This window comes from Sorex fumeus, unplaced genomic scaffold (assembly GCF_029834395.1).
Source record: "Sorex fumeus unplaced genomic scaffold, SorFum_2.1 ptg000122l, whole genome shotgun sequence".
NCBI lineage: Eukaryota > Metazoa > Chordata > Mammalia > Eulipotyphla > Soricidae > Sorex > Sorex fumeus.
The window spans coordinates 58,408,927-58,428,703 of NW_026606179.1; positions in this window are offsets into that span (position 1 = coordinate 58,408,927).

Here is a 19,777-nt window from a genome sequence, read left to right on the forward strand (position 1 = left end):
CAGCCTTGGAGGGGCACCCCTGAGAAGAGATGAGCCCTTTGTCCAGTGCCAGGGCTCAAAGCTTCTGTGCTGGGTCCCCCTATCACCAAAGAGCATGTCCAGGACCCCCCAATGAGAGGTGTGCCCCCACGTCTCTTCCATGCTGGTTGGGCACTAAGACCAGTCCTGGGGTACCCAAGACCAGCCTCAGGTGGTGTGTGGTGTGTGTGTGTGTGTGTGTGTGTGTGTGTGTTGGGCATTAAAGCATATCCTGGGGTGCCCATGACCAACCTCAGGTGGTGTGTGTGTGTGTATGTGTGTGTGTGTTGGGCATTAAGGCACGTCCTGGGGTACCCATGACCAGCCTCAGGTGGTGTGTATGTGTGTGTGTGTGTGTGTGTGTTGAGCATTAAGGCACGTCCTGGGGTACCCATGACCAGCCTCAGGTGGTGTGTGTGTGTGTGTGTGTTGGACATTAAAGCATATCCTGGGGCACCCATGACCAGCCTCAGGTGGGGTGTGTGTGTGTGTTGAGCATTAAGGCAAGTCCTGGGGTACCCATGACCAGCCTCAGGTGGTGCATGTGTGTGTGTGTGTGCGTGTGTGTGTGTGTACACTCCCGTGTCAGTGGTGGAGGAGGCAGGCGGCAGGAACGGCGAGAGACCCGCAGATAGTGGATGGTTGTCTGCAAGTGCTCTGTCAGCCACTGGCGCACCAATTTCTCCTGAGCCGTGACCCCTTGGACTGTCTCCGTCTTGGAGAAAAGCTTCTTTTAATTAAGCCGCTGCCCACAGGCAACAGAGGAGAGTGGTCAGCGCGAAAAGCTGGTGGCCCCTGTCGCTCCAGATTAAGCCCGGGCGCCGGGATCCGATGAACGGGCCCGGCCTGGCCTCCATCAAACGGGCTTCCCTAGGACCCGGCCGGGACGGTGCCCTGCACCCCCCCATTCCAGTTGGGGTCCTGTCTGCCCAACACCTCTCCCCCGGAAATCACCCCCCTTTTGTTCTTTCTCGTCGAAAGTTTGGTAATGAATGTGCCTCCTCCGTTTCAGCTGGAAGCAGCAGAAATCCCCCTTCAGGCACTCCGCGAGACCTTTTATCCATACTCAGGAAAAAGAATTGATTGATTTTGAAGTTAAATGTTGGCATCTGCTGTTATTCAAAACCAGGACCTTGGCTGCAGCCATCCCCGGCGTTTTCAGCCGCGCCACCCGTGTGCGGCAAATGAAGACAAGCTGTTGTCAAATGAGAAATGCAAAATAGTCAATCTGTTTGTCTGTTTAATGTAACTGGGAACATAAGCTGCTAAAAGTGGGACCATTCGGCTCTGTCAGATGGGAGACACTCTCCAACAAACAAAAGCCTAATGACCCATTTTACTCGGCACTCCGGAGCCGCTCCTAATGGTACTTTCCATATGCACTTGAACATGCTTTTATCTGAAACTGCAAATGGTACGATTTTCCATCCAACACAAGCGTGTAATCTGTGCGTGCGTGTGTGTGTGCGAGCGCGCGCATGTGTGTGTGCGTGTGTGTGTGTGTGTGAGCGCGTGCGGGGCTGAGGGCGCGGGCGGGAGGGCCCCCTCCCCGGCACACCCCGAGGGAGGCTGATGTGGGGAGCACAGCGCCGTGCGGGAAACATATTGCCGGAGCATCTGAAGCTGCCTCTCGTCTTCCCTCTACACCTGTCATTGCACTGGAGGAAAAGGGGGGAAAAAATCAAGTCATTAACCATGATCGATATGTTTTTAATAAGTAAGTGTTGTGCCTCGCCAGGCAGATAAATAGTGGGGCTTAAGCGAGCGTCGGAGCCTGGTGCAGGATCACAGCGGCGAGTTGAAGGCACTGCATCTCCCATGAGTGTGTGTGCTGGGGAGGGGGGGAAGGGGCCCCCACTGCCCAGGCTGCAGTTCCTCTTGTGATGTGGAGATCAGGGCTGGGGGGTGTGCGGGAGAGGGGGCGGGGGTCTGGATGCTAACTTGCTTCCCACCGGGGGCTCTCTGGCATGTTCCTTGCTCAGGGGTTTCATCCGTGGGGGCTCTGCTCGCCACCCCGTGCCCAGGAATGCATCTCGGAAGCACGTGCGCTGCCGACAGAGCCCTCCTCCCATCTCAGGAGCACTGTATGAGGAGGCATGACCATAAGGAAGGGTCAGACGCGGGGATGAGGTGGTGGACAGGCTGATGTTTATTCAAACACAGGACCCAGTGAGGCCCCTGGCCACCAACTCTTCCCGGCCAGGACTGACAGCATTTAAGACAGAGTCAGATCCAGGCGAGGGCGAGGGCCCCCTCTGTTTACAAAGACGCGCTGGGGACAGGCAGCATCTTGGCCCCAGATCGCGTTTGGATGCAGCCCGTGGAGACCAAGAAAAAGCAGCTGGTTTACATTTGCTGGCTGGAGAGAGAGAGAGGGATGGGGAGCCTGCAAATCCGGAGGCTCGAGAAGGCTTGGCAGGTGAAGACAGACCGTGTCTGCATCCACCTGTGTGACGGCCCCAGCCCCCGGGGGAGGGAGGGTCCAGGGGGTGGGGGGCGGATGGCACACCGGGCAGGAGGCCCTGCAGAGGTGAGGGTGTCGCAGCTGGAGAACGGGCGCACTGCTGGACATTCCTGGGCAGAGGACCTGGCCACCCCCTGCTGGAAGGCAGCAAGCGGGACTTCCTGGTGTCCAGACTTAAACTACTCCCTCTCCCTTCCCAAAGTCCTGTGAAAAAGAATCCCAACTCGGACTCAGTGCTCGGTGCTGGAGTGACGCCTCCCCCGGCTGGGCTGGGCTTTGGTCTCCTGCTTCTCCCTACTGGGACAGGCCCTGCCGGTCCTCTGGTTTGGGGAAAGGCTGGAGAAAGGGAGGGGGGAGGCAGGTGTTTCTGCAGAAGGCTCGGAGAAGAGGGGGCACGTCGCAACCAGCCTACGGGAAAGCCCGGGGGACCAAAGCCCGGATTCTCCACCTCCCCCGCCAGCCAGCTACATTCCGTTTTCAGAGCAAATGTGTTGTTTGCCAACTCTGAGCTAAAGTATCCTGTTTGTGTCTCTCACACCTTCGGTCAAGTTAAACAAAAGAGGGATCAGTGCGTGCGTGCGTGTGTGTGTGTGTGTGCGTGCACGCGCACCTGTGTGTGTCTGTGCATGTGTGTGTGTTTGTGCATGTGTGTGTGTCCATGTGTTGTGTGCATGTGTGTGTGCGCATGTCTGTGAGTGTGTGTGTGTGTGTGTGTGTCCGTCCGTGTGTGACAATGCTCCCACGCGTGCGTGTTTTAGACTTTGTCCCCTGAGAGATCAGAAGTCACGTGTGTGGCTGTGCAGTGCAGCTGGCCTGGACACTGCGTGGCCTCTGAGTGAATCAGGAGCTTCTCGAATCCCCTGCTCATGCGTGAGCACTCATCCAGGATCAGGATGGATGGCACGAGGCTCAGTGATTTCAGCCGCGTGGGCAGGGAAGCTTCTCGGTGCCGGTGCAGACAGCAGCCCGCAGAGTCCCGTGTATGGCGGGTGGGGGGATGGACCACAACCATATTCACTTTGGTTTTACTGGAGCATCCAAGGAAAAAAAGGCCGCAGCCTCAGACTAGGAGCTGACCCCAGGGGAAAGGCCCGGGGTTGGGGGGCAGGTGAACAGTTTCCATCATTGGGGCTCACTCCTGCCAGCCGCTCGCTCCCACAGGATGGGCCGTGTCAGAGCCCAGGGCGCAGAGTCGGGTGGATTTCCTCCCCAGGCCCCTCAGGATGTGGGGTCTTCCTCTTGCCCCCCGCCCCCTGCTCAGGGTGCGAGGTCTCGATGAGGGACTGCCCTGGAATGGGGGTGCCTGTGCCCTCGTGGGGCCCCAGAGATGAAGGAGAGGCTGCGTGCAGATGGGGACCCTGTGATTAACAGTGGCTCCAGCCAAGTGGAGCAGCAAGGAATTGACTGACGGGGGAAGGTGAGCCTGCATGGGTCTCAGGAACCTTCCGGAAGAGGGAGAATTGCGCCTCCGGACCTGCCCTGCCACTGTGACCTTGAGGGCAGGGAAAGGGGGGGGCTCCAGGCTGGGCCCTGGCACCGGGGCCTCGTCCCTCTCCTGCTTCTCAGGCCCTGGCGACTGTGCCAGGCCTTGAGCTGCCGTCACTCTCCCGCTGGCCCGCGGCTTCCGAGGGGCAGGGCTGGCATCACCCCCGCAATGCCGGCGGGGTTTCAGAAGCGGCACAGAGAGCTGGCGATGGGCTGGGGCTGTCCCCAGTGCCCGTGCTGTCCGCCCTCCTGGTTCCGTCTTTTTGCTGGGGACCACGTCTGTCCAGCCCTGGGAGGCTGCACGGGCAGGTGTGGGGGCATCTGCAGTGAGTGAGGGGCTTAACTTAGCCCCCCTCTCCCGAGCAGGGTCTCTGGGGAGGGGCAGGAGAGGGAGGTGGGTGGCATCAGCCGCGGGGTGGGATGACACGGGGCAAAGGGATGGAAGAGAGGAGCCAGCGGCAGTCCAGGCTCTGGAAGACGCTGTGAGCGAGTCACTGCAAATGTGCTGGGACAGTGGCCCAGACGGCCTGCTCTGGGCCCCTCACAGCACTTGGTTGTCCTTCTTACTGACCCGGGGGCCTGGTCTCTGCCTCTGCCCACTGCCCAGATGCTGCTGTCTGCTGTGAGACACCGGGAAAATTGCCCAACCTCTCTGGGCTCAGCCCTTCCCCCGCTTCCCAGGTCGTGAGAAAAGTCCCTACAGGGTGAGATCTGAGAGGAAGCTGGATTGGGCTCTTGCCTTGGAGGGGACAGAGGTCAGGGTCACACCTACTGGCGCTTGGGGCTACTTCAGGTGCCCTGCCGAGCAAAAGGAACTGGGGTTGGCTGCACCCGAGGGAAGTGCCTTCCTATGCCCCCCGGCCCCAATATCAGCAGGGCCTGTATCTACACCTGCGATCCTTGGGGGTCTTCTCACTGACCCCTCTCTGTCCCCCCCTGCAGGATGGAGCCAAGACAGTGTGGGGGAGGGCACTCGCACACATAGCCCAGATCCATCCCCGACACCACAGACAGTCCCTGAGCCTTGAGCTGCTTCTGACCAGGAGTGGCCCCTGAGCACTGCCAGGGGAGACCCTGCCAATACAAGAGAGCACTGTGATTGTCCAGCCAGGAGGGTTCGGTGGCTCCCCCCGTGGGTGAGTCACTAGAGGTCCGGTATCAAAGGTGCCGTTTGTGGGTGATTCTGTGGCCCCGGAACTCCGACCCCCCTAGGAGTTGACCCAAGAACTGCTCCTTCCACCATCCCCCAGTCCTGGGGTCGGGTGGGGGCCAGGGCACACGTGCCTCCTGACTGTCCGGTGAGGAGGTGGCCATGGGGTGGGGGGCCTCTGTAGTGGGGACACTCGCCCTGGACAGGGGAGGCAGCGTAGCGAGAGAGAATGGCATTTGCCTTGCACGTGGCTAACCCAGGCTCGATCCCCGGCATCCCATACAGTTCCCTGAGCACTGCCAGGAGAGAACCAAGTGCAGAGCCAGGAGTGAGCCGGGGCAGTGCTGGGTGTGGACGCACAGTAACTGCTGGAGGTAAGGCATACAGGCAGGCACAGGCAGGCGCGCGCGCGCACACACACACACACACACACACACCTCAAGGGAAGCAGAGCAGAACCAGACCATGCTGATGAACGTGGAGAGGAATACACTGGAGAACGGGTGACCGGGTCCTCTGTCTGGAGTGGCGGGGACGCGGCGGTGAGACTCAGGGTTTGGTGGGGAGTACAGGGGTGGGCTGCTACAGGCACCGGCCTGAGAGGACCCAAGCTGGACCCTGTCCCGTCGCTGTGTGTGTGGGGAAAAGAACGGACTGGGCTGGAATGGCTGGAGCGGGAACGTGGCACAGGGATTTGCTGGTTTGATCGGCGGCAGCAGTGACCCCTGAGCATGGTCAGGGGCTGCTCTGCAGACCCCCTGCTCCACTCAAGTGACCCAGGGAACCCGAAGCAGCCTTGAACCCTCTCATGGGATCACTGGTCCTGAGCACCACCCCGTGACACCCCCAAAAAGGGGGCAGGCCTCCCAGACGCAGCACCTCGGCCCCGGGGTCAGGGGCCCGCCCGCATCAATGCCCCACACGCATGGAACTGAATCCAAGGGCACGTGCTGCCCAGCTGCCTCGGCTTCCCCGTGTAACCAGACCAGAGGACCTCGACAGGCAGAGGCTTTCTAGGTCCTGCTGAGTGAGGGGTTTGTCCCACACCACAGATGCAGGCCCAGGTCAGGTTAGCACCTGTGCGGCCCTGATCAGCTCATAAAGCCAACAGCAGACCGTTTCCTCCGGCCTGACCAACTCATAAAGCCAACACTGCCGGCTTCTGGGACGGGAGGAAAATGCCTAAAGAGGGGCTGGGGTGATAGCACAGCGGGTAGGGCATTTGCCTTGCATGCAGCCAACCCGGGTTCGATTCCCAGCATCCCATATAGTCCCCTGAGCACCGCCAGGAGTAATTCCTGAGTGCAGAGCCAGGAATAACCCCTGTGCATCACCAGGTGTGACCCCCCCCCCAAAAATGCCTAAAGAGATGTTCGGTGGAAGAAGGTTCTATCTGCTACCCCACCCCTCCTGGTGTCCACCCTGAAACCCGTAAGGCCTGCAGCTATGCAAGGGTTCCCCTCGTGGGAATGGTCTTGTTACTTCAAGACCATCGTTCTTTACTCGGATGACAAGAGTCTGTGGTAGAGGATGGGGTGGAGGGTCACACCTGGACCCGGCCTGGTGGGAAGGACAAAGCCCCCACTCCAATGCATCAGAGCAGCTGGCCGCAGCCCCCAGGTGGACCCTGCCCAGGCCCACAGCCCGCCCCTCCCACACTCCCGACTTCCAGGGCTCCGAAGAGACCCCAGATGGGGCCTGGCAAAGGCACAGACATCCAGGCCTGCCTCCGTTTCCCTGGTTTGAATGTGATCGTATCTGACAGAGCGCAGGGCAGGTGTGGGCCCAGTCACATCGGCAGGGGTCCCCTGGAGACCCACAGGCTTCTTGACCCAATTGATGGGGCTGTCGAGACAATCAATGCTGATCGCTGCAGCCGAATTGACCGACACTGGCCTCCATTGATCATCTGGAAGACATGGGGTGGCATGGCTTGGGGACTGTGGTCACCAAGGCCCTACTTGGCCGGGGGCCCTGGCTCTCCCAAACCGGAGCTGCTCCCCGGAAGGCCCTGGGGCTCCACTGAGGTCTTGGATGGGGGTAGGGGAGGCGGCAAGGACGCGGGCCACATCCCAGCTCTGCCACATCGGGCAAGGAAATTGCTCCCTGAGCCTCAACTGATTGTTCAGGACCATGCGGATGATGGTGGTGGTGGGATGTGTGTGTGTGTGTGTGGGGGGGGGGTTGTTTCATGGGGTTAGTTATGGGGACTAGGATATGGGAGGGTTGGGTGACACCTGCCCAGAACCGGGGAATGACAAAGTGCCCCCCACACTGCGCTATGTCTCGAGGATTCATTCCCACTCGGCGTGACTCCGCTCCCACCTTCTCTGCTGCCCCCTCAAAGTCGTGGGGGCATCCGTGGGCCTCTGGTGGTTTCGAGCAAGCGAGCAGGCTGTGAGGCCTCAGAACAGTCCAGGCCATGGGGGTTCACAGGTACGGGCACTCAGCGGTCACGGCTACGTAGGGGGACGCTCAGAGGGGTTATCCACAGTCCCTGCTGCTCCCCTAAAGTGCTCCGGGGGAGTGTGGAGGTGAAGAGAGCCGGCAAAGGAGTCTGGGGTGTGCCCAGAGCTGTGCCCGTTCCAGCACCGAGGCCAGCCTCCCAAGGGACGGTGAGGAGACACGGGGCCCAGCCGAGCGGGCTCCCCGCCAACTTGGCATTTCCCCTGAGCCCGAGACAGAGACGGGCTCCAACCACCCCTGAGGAGGCAGGTGGGACGTCTCGGGCCAGTCCTGCGGGGGGGGGGGGGTGGCCTCAATTTGCCTCCAGTCCCGGCGGCCGGCTGCACCCCGGCACTGTTACATAATTTCCGTTATTGGCTATTTGCAGAAGATTCGCTTAAGGTTACCGTTTTGCCGGGTCGGCAGTTCTCACCGTCTCGCTCCCTCTTTATTTCTGCATCTCGTCCCGACTCCCCAGAAATTTCCCTGCCCTCCGCCCTCCCTTCTTCCCCAGCAGTCCAGCCAGCGGCCTCAGCGGGACTCGCTTTCCTTCTCTCGTTGGTTCTCACACATAAACTCTTCTACCCTAGATTCAGTGCCTGGGCTCCTCAGAGAACCGGAATGTTCCATGTGGCATTCTTGCTCCTTCTTTTTTGGTGGGGGGGGGGGAGGGGGTGGAGACGGCGGGGTGGCTGGGCCACACCTGGTGATGCCCAGTACTCAGTCACGCCTCCGCGCTCAGGGATCACTCTTGGCAGGGCTCAGGGACCACGTGGGGTCGAATCAGGTCAGGCGCATGCAAGGCAAGCACCTCGCCCGCTGTACTCTTCCTCTGGCCCCTTTATTGCTCACTTTTTATCACTTTATCATTATGATAATCACTTTTTTATCACTTCTATATTGCTCACTTTTCATCATGAGGATGGAGTGGTTTACAATCGTGTTACTATTTACGGTTTATGCATACAATGGTACAGCCCCACATGTACTGATGCTGTCTTCTCCTTCCTCTTCTATTCCACTGAAAACATTTTTTGTTTTTTTTATTAGTGAAACACCATGAGGTACAGTTATAGACTTACAAATTTTTGTGCTTGGGTTTCAGTTATACAATGATCGAGTACCCTTGCCTCCACCAGCGCCCATCCTCCACCACCGCGGGTCCCAGCATCCCTCCCACCCCCTATCCCCCCCATCCCACTCTGCCTCTGTGGCAGGGCATTCCCTTTTGTTCTCTCTCTCTCTCCTTTTGGGACACTGAAAACATTTTTTTTCTTTTTGGGTCACACCTGGCCATGCACAGGAGTTACTCCTGGCTCTGCACTCAGGAGTCAGTCACTCCTGGCAGTGCTCAGGGGACCATATGGGATGCTGGGAATCGAACCCGGGTCAGTCCCGTGCAAGGCAAACGCCCTACTCGCTGTGCTATCTCTCCAGCCCCACACTGAAAACATTTTTAAATATCTTGACAAAATTTATTATTTGTCAGGTTTGGGGTCACACCCAGCTTGGAAGCCCCACCCCACGCGGTGCCTGGTACTGAACCCAGGTCTGCCATAGGCAAAGGAAGCCCCTTAACCACTGTCTACCTCCATGAAGTTTTTTTTTCACGTTTAAAGGCGGCCCTGGTCCTTGTCGGAAGCTCTAAAGCTCCTGCTTTAATACAGGCTCTGCAGAGGTGAGCCCGTTTCCCGGGAGTGTGGGCCAAGTCAATCCCTGCTCTCTGCAGTGAACTGCCGTAAAATGAGCCAGCCTCAGCCTCCCTCCCTCCCACCATGTGATGTGGGTGATTCCCGCGCCCCCATGCCGCCCCAGCCCCCAGCCCCGCAGCCCGAGACCAAACCATCGTGGAGGAAAAACAGCCACATCTCCCAACCCAGAGAATTTCATGCCACTGGACTCCCAGCTCTTATACTGTGGGAATTACCAAAAAAAAAAAAAAAATCCTCCGTGGGCCGCTTTAACTCCAAGGACTTGGGAAATTGACTAATAATGCAAATACCCCGGGGTTAATAGCCTGGTGACATGACTGTAACGTGCATGGTGGCTTAAAGGGCATTATCCATCACAAGGCACTAGCGGTCACTTAGCAGAGTGTTCAGATACGTATCAGGAGAGGAATGGACTTTGGAGCCAGGAGTGAGTAAAACCTGGGGGACCCCCCCCATGCCCCCATTTTCTTCATTTCAGGGACCCAAGCCACAGGCGCGCTTTCTCCCCTTCTCCCTGCAGAGACCAGTTCCCGCCGCCCACGTTCTCTGTTCTCTGCTGGTACATGCAGGGCAGTCACTGGGCTCTAATGGGGCGGGGGGGCGGGGGGGGGGGGGACGACAAAGCCTCAAAGGGCCAAAAATAATCAACATAACAGCAGGGCACACGATGTTTTTGGTGATGGCTGTTTGGGCCCGAAGGAGAACTGGACCCCAGCTAGCAAGGGCTCCCGAGGAGAGCCCGGTACCAAGCCGGCCTCCGGCCCCTCTTGGCCATCTCTACCCTACAGAGACAGCTCTAGCTGCAGAGGGACAGCCGTGTCCCTGTCCCCTGCCAAGGTCCCGTCCAGGTATATGGCCTCCCGGAGCACCTTCCTCTCCTCCTGCGCCGTGCGGGGGCCCTTCCGGAGACGGATGGAGCCGTTTTATCTTGGGGGAAACTGTCGACTGTTCGCATCTGCGAGAGGAAAATTCCTGCCCCGAGCAGCCCCTGGTCGGGTTCCAGAGGCGCCTTGTCGCATTACTTAAACACTGAATGGCGATATGATTGAAGCCGCTCCCCAGTTGCTCTTGGCAGCGTCCGTGGGCTGGCAGGTGCCAGTGTGCGCGCCAGCCTCAGCAAAGCCGCCGAGAAGGTGCTGCGGGCGTGGGCGCCGCGACCCAGGCGGCTGCTGTCTCCCCTTTTTCCTTCCTTCCTCCCAACCCCTTCCCCCGCACCGTGCAGAATCCGAACACCGCCCCCGGGCACCGGTCCCTGTCCTGCAGAGCTCCGGGCAGGCTCTCTCCTGCAGTTCCCTGGCCTGCCAGGCTGTCTACGCTGCAGCAGCGCTCACTCCAGGGAGGAAGAGGCGGGGAGGATGCCTGTTCCCCAGAGCTGCTGCTGTTCTCCTTCTCGTCTGCAGTTACTCCCTCCGACCCGGCATGGGGTTGCATTCTCCAGCCCCAAGGCGTGCCCGGCTGGCCCTGACCCTTTCCTCCTGGGTTTGTGAAATGCCAAGTGTGTGTTCTGCCGCCCTTTGGGGGAATCCTTATAGAAGAGGGGTGTCATGTTTGTTTTCCAGAACTGGCTGGCACGACAGGATTCCGTGGGTGCAAAGGAGACTCAGAGCTTTGCTGCCAAATTTAGGATGGGGGGGGGACATCACTGGACAACTGTTCCCGTCAAATAATTCAATGCCAATTAAAACGGAAGGCAGGCAGAAGTCTCATGGTGGCTGCCCTGAGTCGCTGTCACTGACCTTTAGGGGGGCCACGAAGGGGCTGGGGGCCCCGTGAGCCAGAGGGGAGTGGAGTGGGCTGGGAAGAGACCACGGGCTGGACGCTTCAGCCCAGACACTTCTGCCACCTCACACCAGACTCCATGTCACAGCTGAGAAGGTCCCTGGCCGCCCTGTGCCTCATCCTGGAAGGAAACTGGACTCCAGCGAGGTCCCACAGCTGCCTCTGGGTTTCTCAGGGCGAGGGGGAGACAGGACAGCTCTGGGATGTCCACCCACACCGTGTCTCCCCCCATGGGAGAAGGGGGGGGCGTGTGAGCAAAGGGAAGAGAAGGTCCCAGAGAGGCGAGGAGAGGGGTCAAGGGAGGGCCGGCCTTGGTCCCGGCGGCCTGACCCGGAGTGTGTGAGCTGATGGTTCCCACCCCACCTGAACTCACTTCCCCTTCCCCATCCTCCACCTCCTCCGGGTCTTCTGCACCGTCACTGCTCTCCTGGGAGCAACTTTGACAAGTGGACTGGGCAGCCCGCCACCCCCAATCTGCCGCACCCCGGCCACCGGCCACTACTGACATCCTGATGGCTCTGTCCAGGGTTCTCCCTATAGCTGCAACCGTGTATCAGTCCAGGAATGGGAGGAGAGCTGGCGGGTCCCCTGGGGACCCAGGGCAAAGAGGGGACATGGCTGTAAGCGCCCCCTTATCTGGTGTTGTACCAAACTTGATGGCACTTAACACGGCAGTAGCCTGCGGCTGTGAGGCCCCCTTGTCCCTCCTCTGGGATGGACCACCCCAGCCCCTTGGGAACCGTGTTTTGTTTCGGCCCAACTCTCCTCACTGCCTTTCAGGACCTCCCAGGCTCGGGTCGGCTGCGGGAGCCACTGGGCAGTCACACAGGGGACCGTCTCACTTGTCAAGGTCAGAAGAACATGGTAATTATTTTGTAAGCCAGTGAGCCGCTACCATCACATCTAATCACGGGGCCTGACGATGTGGGCCTGCCCTTGTCTCGATAAGGCCCATCTGATGGGACAGACCCCAGTGTCCGACAGGCACCTCGTGAGGCTACAGCTGAGCTGGGTCGCCCCAGGGAGGAGGGAGAAGGTCCTGCATCTGGCAGGAGGGATGACTGGATGGCAAGGCAGAGAGGGGGCCACTGCACTTTCCGGCACAGGTGACAGTCTGCGATGGGTAGAGAAATGTCCCCACAGGGCCATCAGACCTGGCCACGCCTGACTCTCCACTCGTCATAGTGAATGAGAGCACCCGCTCAGAGGAACAGGGTTTGTCGGAGTCGAATCCCTCAGGACGGGGAAAGAGGCGAGGTTCAGGCTGCCACACGGGTACCAGAAAGGGCCCGAGAAATGAATGCTTAAAAAAAGAATTTGTTTTTGTTTGGGGGCCACAGCTGGAAGTCCTCAGGGCTTACTCCTATCTCTCTGCTCAGGAATTATTTCTGGCAGTGCTCGGGGACCATAAATGATGCCAGGGAACAAACTTGGCCATCTGCAAGGCAAGAGTGTGCTGCCCACTGTACTCTCTCCAGCCCCCCCCCCCCGCCCCCCCGCCTCAAATGTTTCACAAAGCCAAAAGGAGGGGCAGGACGGTGGACACATTCGTGTCCAGATTCCTCCAAATGGCCGGAAGGGGAGCAGAAGCATGCGTCTGTCCTGGTGGGTATCCGAGGAGAGCGACTGACCCAGGGGCCTCTCTGGGGGTGCCGCTCCCCGGAGTCTCCAAGCCTCTCCTCACACCACACAAAGAGGCTTGGACAACAGCGGCAGTTCGGGCCTTGGCTCCTGGTTCCCCAGTGCCCAGCGCCCTCTCTAGCTTGCGTCTCCTGTCCAGGGACTCTGAACCCCAGGGGGGGCAGCAGCCCTGATTCTGTCTGCCTTGCTTGGGGCCCGACTTCCGGCCATCTCTGTTCTGGTCTATGTTCCTTGGCTTTCTGCATCTCCAGGACTTGGTGCCAGGACTCTGGGGGCAAAACTCTTCTTTGTCAGAACAAAAAAGCCCCGATCTTGGGGGCCCTTCTCCATCATTCCACTCCCAGGTCGGGGAGACAAGACCTCCACATTTCCAGCTCAGGTGGGCAGACGACGCAAGTCAGGAAGTCAGGGGGTCCGGCTTGGCAGGAAGCAGATGGTGGAGGGGGGCAGGACCAGAGATGTGGAGTCTGTCAGTGTAGCAGGAAGCGGGGGTCCCCACACACCCACCTTCCTGCAGAGCCCGGGAATAAGGCAGGCCCCCTGGAGGTGTGCGTCCCTCTCATCTGCTCTGTGCTGCAGATTCAAGCAAAGCCCGGGCCCCTCCCCATGACTCCCGTTGCTTGCCCAGGGAGACACAGACATGGGTGTGTAGCGGCTGCCCCCACGTGCCCTAGAACGAGACAGGATGGATTCGGCAGGCTAGCGCTGCGCCCGCCAGCCAGGAGGCTCCTGACACTCCATCGCTGGGTGTCATCCCATCGCGGGGTGATTTACTGCCGACAGCTCCTGGCACAACATCACTTGTTCTCAGGAGGAATAGATGAAACGTCCCATTTTTGTTTGGCTACATCCATTTCGTGACTCCCTTTAAAATCGCCTGGGTGACACATTGCATCACTTAAAGGCTTTGCACCTGTTCTCTGGGCATCAACGATTGTGCCACAAAATAATCTCGAGGCGAGAAGGGCCACCGGGAAGAGGCCGTCTGAGGACATCAGGACATGCAGGCCCGGCTGGGAGGTGCTCCGAGACGTTGGAGTCCAGGCTCTGATCTGGAAGGAGTAACTACAGATCCCTCGGCATCAGCACAAGTGGCTCGCCTAACCAACCATGTGGCCGCAAAACAGAAGAAGCAAACAACAACCAAAACAAACAGCTTAAGAGCCCGGTAGCACTAGCACTGCCAGTGCAAGTATTTGGTTAAGCTGAGAGGTCCTTTATGCTAGAACCCCTGGATTTTCTACTCCCAGAGACCCCTCTGCTCCCGGACCACCCCGTTCTTTCAGCTGGTTTGTTTTCCATAAGCGCCTTGTGCAAATCCAGGTAGAGGAGCCGGTGCTGCCCCAAGGATCCATCACCCACCTGGGAATATACCCCCCTCCCCCCATACACACACACCACACACACAATTATTCTTTGTCCAGGTTGAAACCCAGCCCATTACAAAGTCACCAAGACAGAAACAGTGGCTAATTAAGATGAACTTTAAAGGGGGGGGGGAGGACTTAATTAATTTGATCTTTATCTGAAACTCTTTCTAATTGAAGTAAACTTTAGAAGTTCTATGGATCAATGCCTCAGACGATTTGTAAAATTGTACACAGAGTGCTTCTCTCGGAGGCGGAAGGTTGAAGAGCCGGAGGTCAGCTAGCTGGCTAGCACCCTGCACTATAAATCTCCAGGGGCCATCGGTCCTTTCAGCCAAGGGTACCTGACTGTGGCAGTGTGCAGTGGCGTGTAGGAACAGGAAGAAGCAGCTGTGACAGAAGGGGTGGGGGGCTCTGAGAAGACACTGAGCAGGTGAGAATCGTGTTCTTCTCTACCCCTAAAAACTAACTTACCTATAGATTCACACATTCACTTACTTGTAATTCCAGTACACAATTACCGAGTCCCACACACAGGCCAAGCCAATCTGGGGGCACACAGGAAAAAAGGCAACAGGACAATTCTCAGCCCTTGTGATACTTAATGTCCAATGAACCTGGGAAAAAATTCAGGGCCATCATCGTTTCCACTAGGGACTCAAACTCAGGGTGGCTGAGTGAGGGACCCTGGCTGGCCTCTGCAGAGACACAATTCAAGCTGAAGTTTTTTGTTTTGTTTTTTTGATTTTTTTCTTTTGTGTGTGTGTGGGGGGGGGGGTGGTCACAGCCGGCGATGCTGAGGTGTTATTCCTGGCTCTGCATTCAGGAATTACTCCTGGCGGTGCTCAGGGGACTGTATGGGAAGCCAGGGATTGAACCCGGGTCGGTCATGTGCAAGGCAAATGCCCTACCTGCTGTACTATGGTTCCGGCCCCTCAAGCTGAAATTTGAATGCGTAGAGAAGTTTCCAGCATGGTATTAGTGCTTGGCCATTGCCAGAGCTGAGTAAAGGACAGATACAATCATCACTGTCGTTATTTCAATGACCCTTAGTGCCAGTCTTCTTATTTCTGCTCTAAAATTAAGAAATGGAGACACAGGACCCCAACGCCATTAGAGCAAAAATAGCTGCAAGAGGGAGAAGAGGAGCTTGAAAAACCCTGAACTCGGCAAAGGTTGGCAGGCTTTTTTTTTTTTTTTTGGTAAAGGACTCCTTGGGCACATGGGGGGGGGGGGAAGGTACTTCAGGGTAGAGGAGGCTGCAAATGAAGGGTCGTGGCTGTGTTTCAATAAAACTTTATTTACAAAAGCAGTGACTCGACCTCTGAACCCGGGAGCTCAGAAACTGTGTGGGAGTCAGCTGCAGTTCTGTTGGCGGAAGGGCAAGGTGTGATGTAGCCTCTGGGGCAGGAACTGAGATTTCCAAAGCGGCGGCACAACACTGGGCTGAGCTTTCTTGGGGTCTCCAGGCTCAGAAGTGCCGGGTTCAGGCCATTCCCTGTGGGTCAGAGCCAAGACAGTGGGGTCTGCTGTGTCCCAGCTGACTTCCTGTCCTGGAGACAGGGGACAAGGCCAATTCAGGGGAGCCCCCTAGCCTTTCACTTGGAGATGATTCCAGTTGGAAGGGGCCTGGAAGACCCACTTCTGAGCAATGGCTTGGGGTGGAAATTGTGCAGGGAGAAGGGACAGTGGGTGCCCAGACTTGACACTCATCATATATATTATTTCTCTGTTCACTCAGGGGTCTCTGGGTTTGCTTATTTCTCATTACGGTTAGGGATTGAACCCTGAGCCTCACCTATGCAAAGCAATTGCTCTGCTCTAAGCCACACCTCCCAGACCAATCTTTATATTTATATTTATACTTTACTGTTGGGAGTCCTCTCTCTCTCTTTCTTTCTCTCTCTCTCTCTCTTGTGTTGGGACCACCCCAGTGCTCAGGTTTGACTCCTGGCTCTGCACTCAGGGATCACTCCTATCAGTATCGAAGGGGTTGGATGGGGTACCGGGGATCAAACAGGGGTCAGTCACGTGCCAGGCAGGCATCTTACCTGCTATACCACCTCTCCAGCCCTCAGAGTGTTCTTCAGATCCTCAAAGCATTTTTACTTACTTATGTCTCTGTTTGGAACACACAGAGACAGGAAATTGGGACAGTCCCATCAGGGAAGAACAAAACTCTAAGTGATATTTTGACCAGAGATTAAATAAATAAATAAATAAAACTGAGCTTCCATATGACCGACCCAGCAATACCAGTCCTAGGAATATACCCTGGGAGTCCCAAAACACAATGCAGGAAAGGCATCTGCACTCCTGTGTTCATTGCAGCACCATTCCCAACAACCAGACTCTGGAAACAGCCCAAGTGCCTGAGAAGAGATGAATGAATAAAGAAATGATGGTATATCTACACAATGGAACACTATGTAGCCATTATAGGAAAAATCAAGTTATGAAATTTTCCTATAAATGGATGGACATGGAGAGTATCATGCTAAGCAAAATAAACTACAGAATGATCACACTCAAAAGAAAAAACATAGTATATGAAAAATACCCAAAGAACAGTAGAAACGAGGGCCAACAGGCCTGGTCCATGCTAAGAAGTGTGCTCCAGTGGGTGTGGAGAGTGCAGTAAGGATAGAGAAGAGCACTATGACAATGAGAGCTGGACATGAACTGAGTGCTGAAAGATGGGAAAGGGGTAAGCACCATAACCCTTCAGTATCAGTACTGCAAACCACAGTGCCTAAAAAGGGCAAGGGAGAGAGACAGAGACAGAGACAGAGAGAGGTGTGTGCCATAGAGGCAGGCTGCGGGGGAGGGGGGCAGCAGGTTAAACTGGGGACATTGGTGGTGGGAAATGTGCATTGGTGAAAGATGGGGTTTGGTACACTGTATAACTGAAGCCCAATTCTGAACATCCTTGGAACTGTGTCTCTCACGGATTCAAATTTTTCAAAAGTCCTGAGGTTGGGGGACAGACTACAGATAGAAGCCAGCCCTTGGTAAACTGCTGGGAGTCATCTCTGCCTGGGGTGGCCCCGAAGGAGTCAGGGGTGTTGAGAGCTCCCTCAGCCAAGCTGGAGCTTTCCCTGCTAGCCACACTCCCCGTTTCCACTGTCTGTAGCAACACCGTGGCTAGCTGAGCCTGGTCTGGTCCCGGCTCTTGACTGAATTCTCCCTACACTTTCATAAAACCACCCCTCTTAGAATCCCATCAAAGGCAGGAAGAAATGAAACCCCCTTCACAGAAACTGGGGTGTTTGCAAAACCTCAGCTCTTGTGTAAACTGCTTTGACAAAAACTATAAAGCATATAAAGTCCTCACTTGGTGCCCATCAGATCTAGAAGCAAACCTTAGCCGGATCATTTCCTGAAGATACTAGTGTCTGACTAGTGCTCCCTAGCACCCTGAAACCTCCAGGCTCTTGCCTGGGCCACGAAGCAAAGCTGAAAAGCAAAGCTTGCTGAGTGGGGGGTCATCGAGGCACCCCACTGCCTTTCCCCAATGCGTGCTCTAGGTCAACACCACAGAAGCACTCCCACCTGCGTGCAGTAGGCACCTAACCAGACCGTCTCCCAACCTCTTACATTCCCTGCACCGGAGCTCAGAGACACTGCGGTCACAAGATGCTTCCTGATGCCTCAGCAGCAATGGTGCAACTCAGAGGCTCTGTGTGCAGAAGCTTAGAGTCTCCTGGGATGGAACCAGACAACGAAACACAATAATACGATCTCCAACGCTAGACACCCGCTCCTTCTTCTCAGGGCCTCACCGGTTGTGTTGTAGAGGAAACCAGGAGCAAAAAGAGAATTTTAACGTTTGGGGCCACCCGTAGGAAAACGCATTCTTTTTTTCTTTTTTTTGATCTGTTGCCAATTTCTTAATGAAATAGGAGGGCAAGAGGGAGCTAATTCTCTGCAGACTTCCAAATCCCTTGAGCTGAGCCGGCACTTGTCTGAAGACAAAGGCCAGGGAGGTCGGAAGGGTAGATGTCGCTGGATTTGGAAAAGGTTCCTTTGGCCCATGTAACTCCATTAGGTTTTGGAAGTGAACCCAGGTAGCACAGGGAGGGGGTTCGGAAAGTAATATTCTCCAACCGGTGTGTAATTAAAGTGGAGCCCTTTGAAGAACGGCTGCCTCACCGTTGCTCCAGCTACCCTCCGTCAGGCGGTTGCCAGCGAAGCTGCTTGGTGCCCTGGGCCTTGGCTACTTTCCTGCCACGCGGTCGGACCATCAGTTCTGAGTTGTCTGCAAATCCCGCGCCAAGAACATCCCTACCTGCAGAATTGGGCGCCTCCGGCATGGCGTCTCTGTTTAGTTCTCCCCGATAAGCTCCGCTCTCAAATGCGAAGGGGGCTTCTGGGCAAACCCTGTCTCCCCATCGCCCAGCCCTCCTTCTTTCCCCTCCTCCCCAGTCAGCTTCCTTTCTGAGGTGACTTTTATCCAATTCGTCTCTCAATTCTTGCTCTTCCCGGAGCTCCGCAATAGGCAGGAAACAGCCAGGCACGTTAAGTTAAAAGAAAACCATCTTTCCCCCAACTCTTGGCAAAACCAATGGCATCAGAGCTCTCTGGTCTTTCAACCAAGTTCCTCCAGAGATGGGCCGGGTAACTTGCCTCTGGCTGGACCAAACTGGACTTTAGGGAAGTGAGAGTTTGCCTCAGACCTTTGGTTCCCAAAAGGCTTTATATCGGAGAAAAATGGCATGCAAAATATTTCCTGGCCCTCACAGCCTGGCAAATGTTATGCCACTCCTTCCACCTCCAGAATCGAATTAAAAAAAAAAGCAACTGCAAGAGCTAAATGATTGCTTTTTGGGGGGGGGGGTCACACCCAGCGATGCACAGGGGTTATTCCTGGCTCTGTGCTCAGGAATTACCCCTGGCGGTGCTCAGGGGACCATATGGGATGCCAGGAATCGAATCCGGGTCGGCGGGCGGCCGCATGCAAGGCAAACACCCTACCCACTGTGCTATTGCTCCAGCTCCTAAATGATTGCTTTTAACCATTTACTTTCCAAAATCTTTAGCTAAAATGTATCCATGAAAGAGGAAGCAACAGAATAGAAGAAAAATCGCCTCCAAAGAGCTGGAACTGGTTCCTTATCAGTGGTCCTGCCTGAATCACTTCCACTGATCTGAAACATGCAATCTAAGTAAGAACAGTACGTTTGCTCTTTGGATGCAGCTTCAAAACACTGCAAATTGGTACTTTCCAACTTTCAACTTAACTAATTCTTCTTTTGCGGGGGGGGCGGGGGGGCGGCGGCAAGGGGTACACCTGGCTCATCAGGGTTCACTCCTGACTCCACGCGCAGGCGCGCAGGCTCAGGGATCACTCCTGGTGCATTTTGGGATGTGGAGGGGATTGGAACCGGATCAGCCGCATGCAAGAAAAGCACCGACTCACGCTCTCCCTATGTACACTATGGTTCTGGCTCAGTTCCCAATTTGGTCTGATGTCAGTTGTACTACTGTCTTCTAAGAGACACGCTATAGAAAAGACATATACATAGATTCTTTTTAATGGTATCATCATGGAATGATTATTCCATCTAAATATTGGACATGAGCTACGGCGAGCAAATCAATCAAAAACAGCTAAAACCTGCTAATAATCAAAGGTGACTCAAGGAAAATACTCATGCCTCACTTTTTTCCCTAATCAAATGAACAAATCTCTTGTCATTCATTGACTCTCAGATTC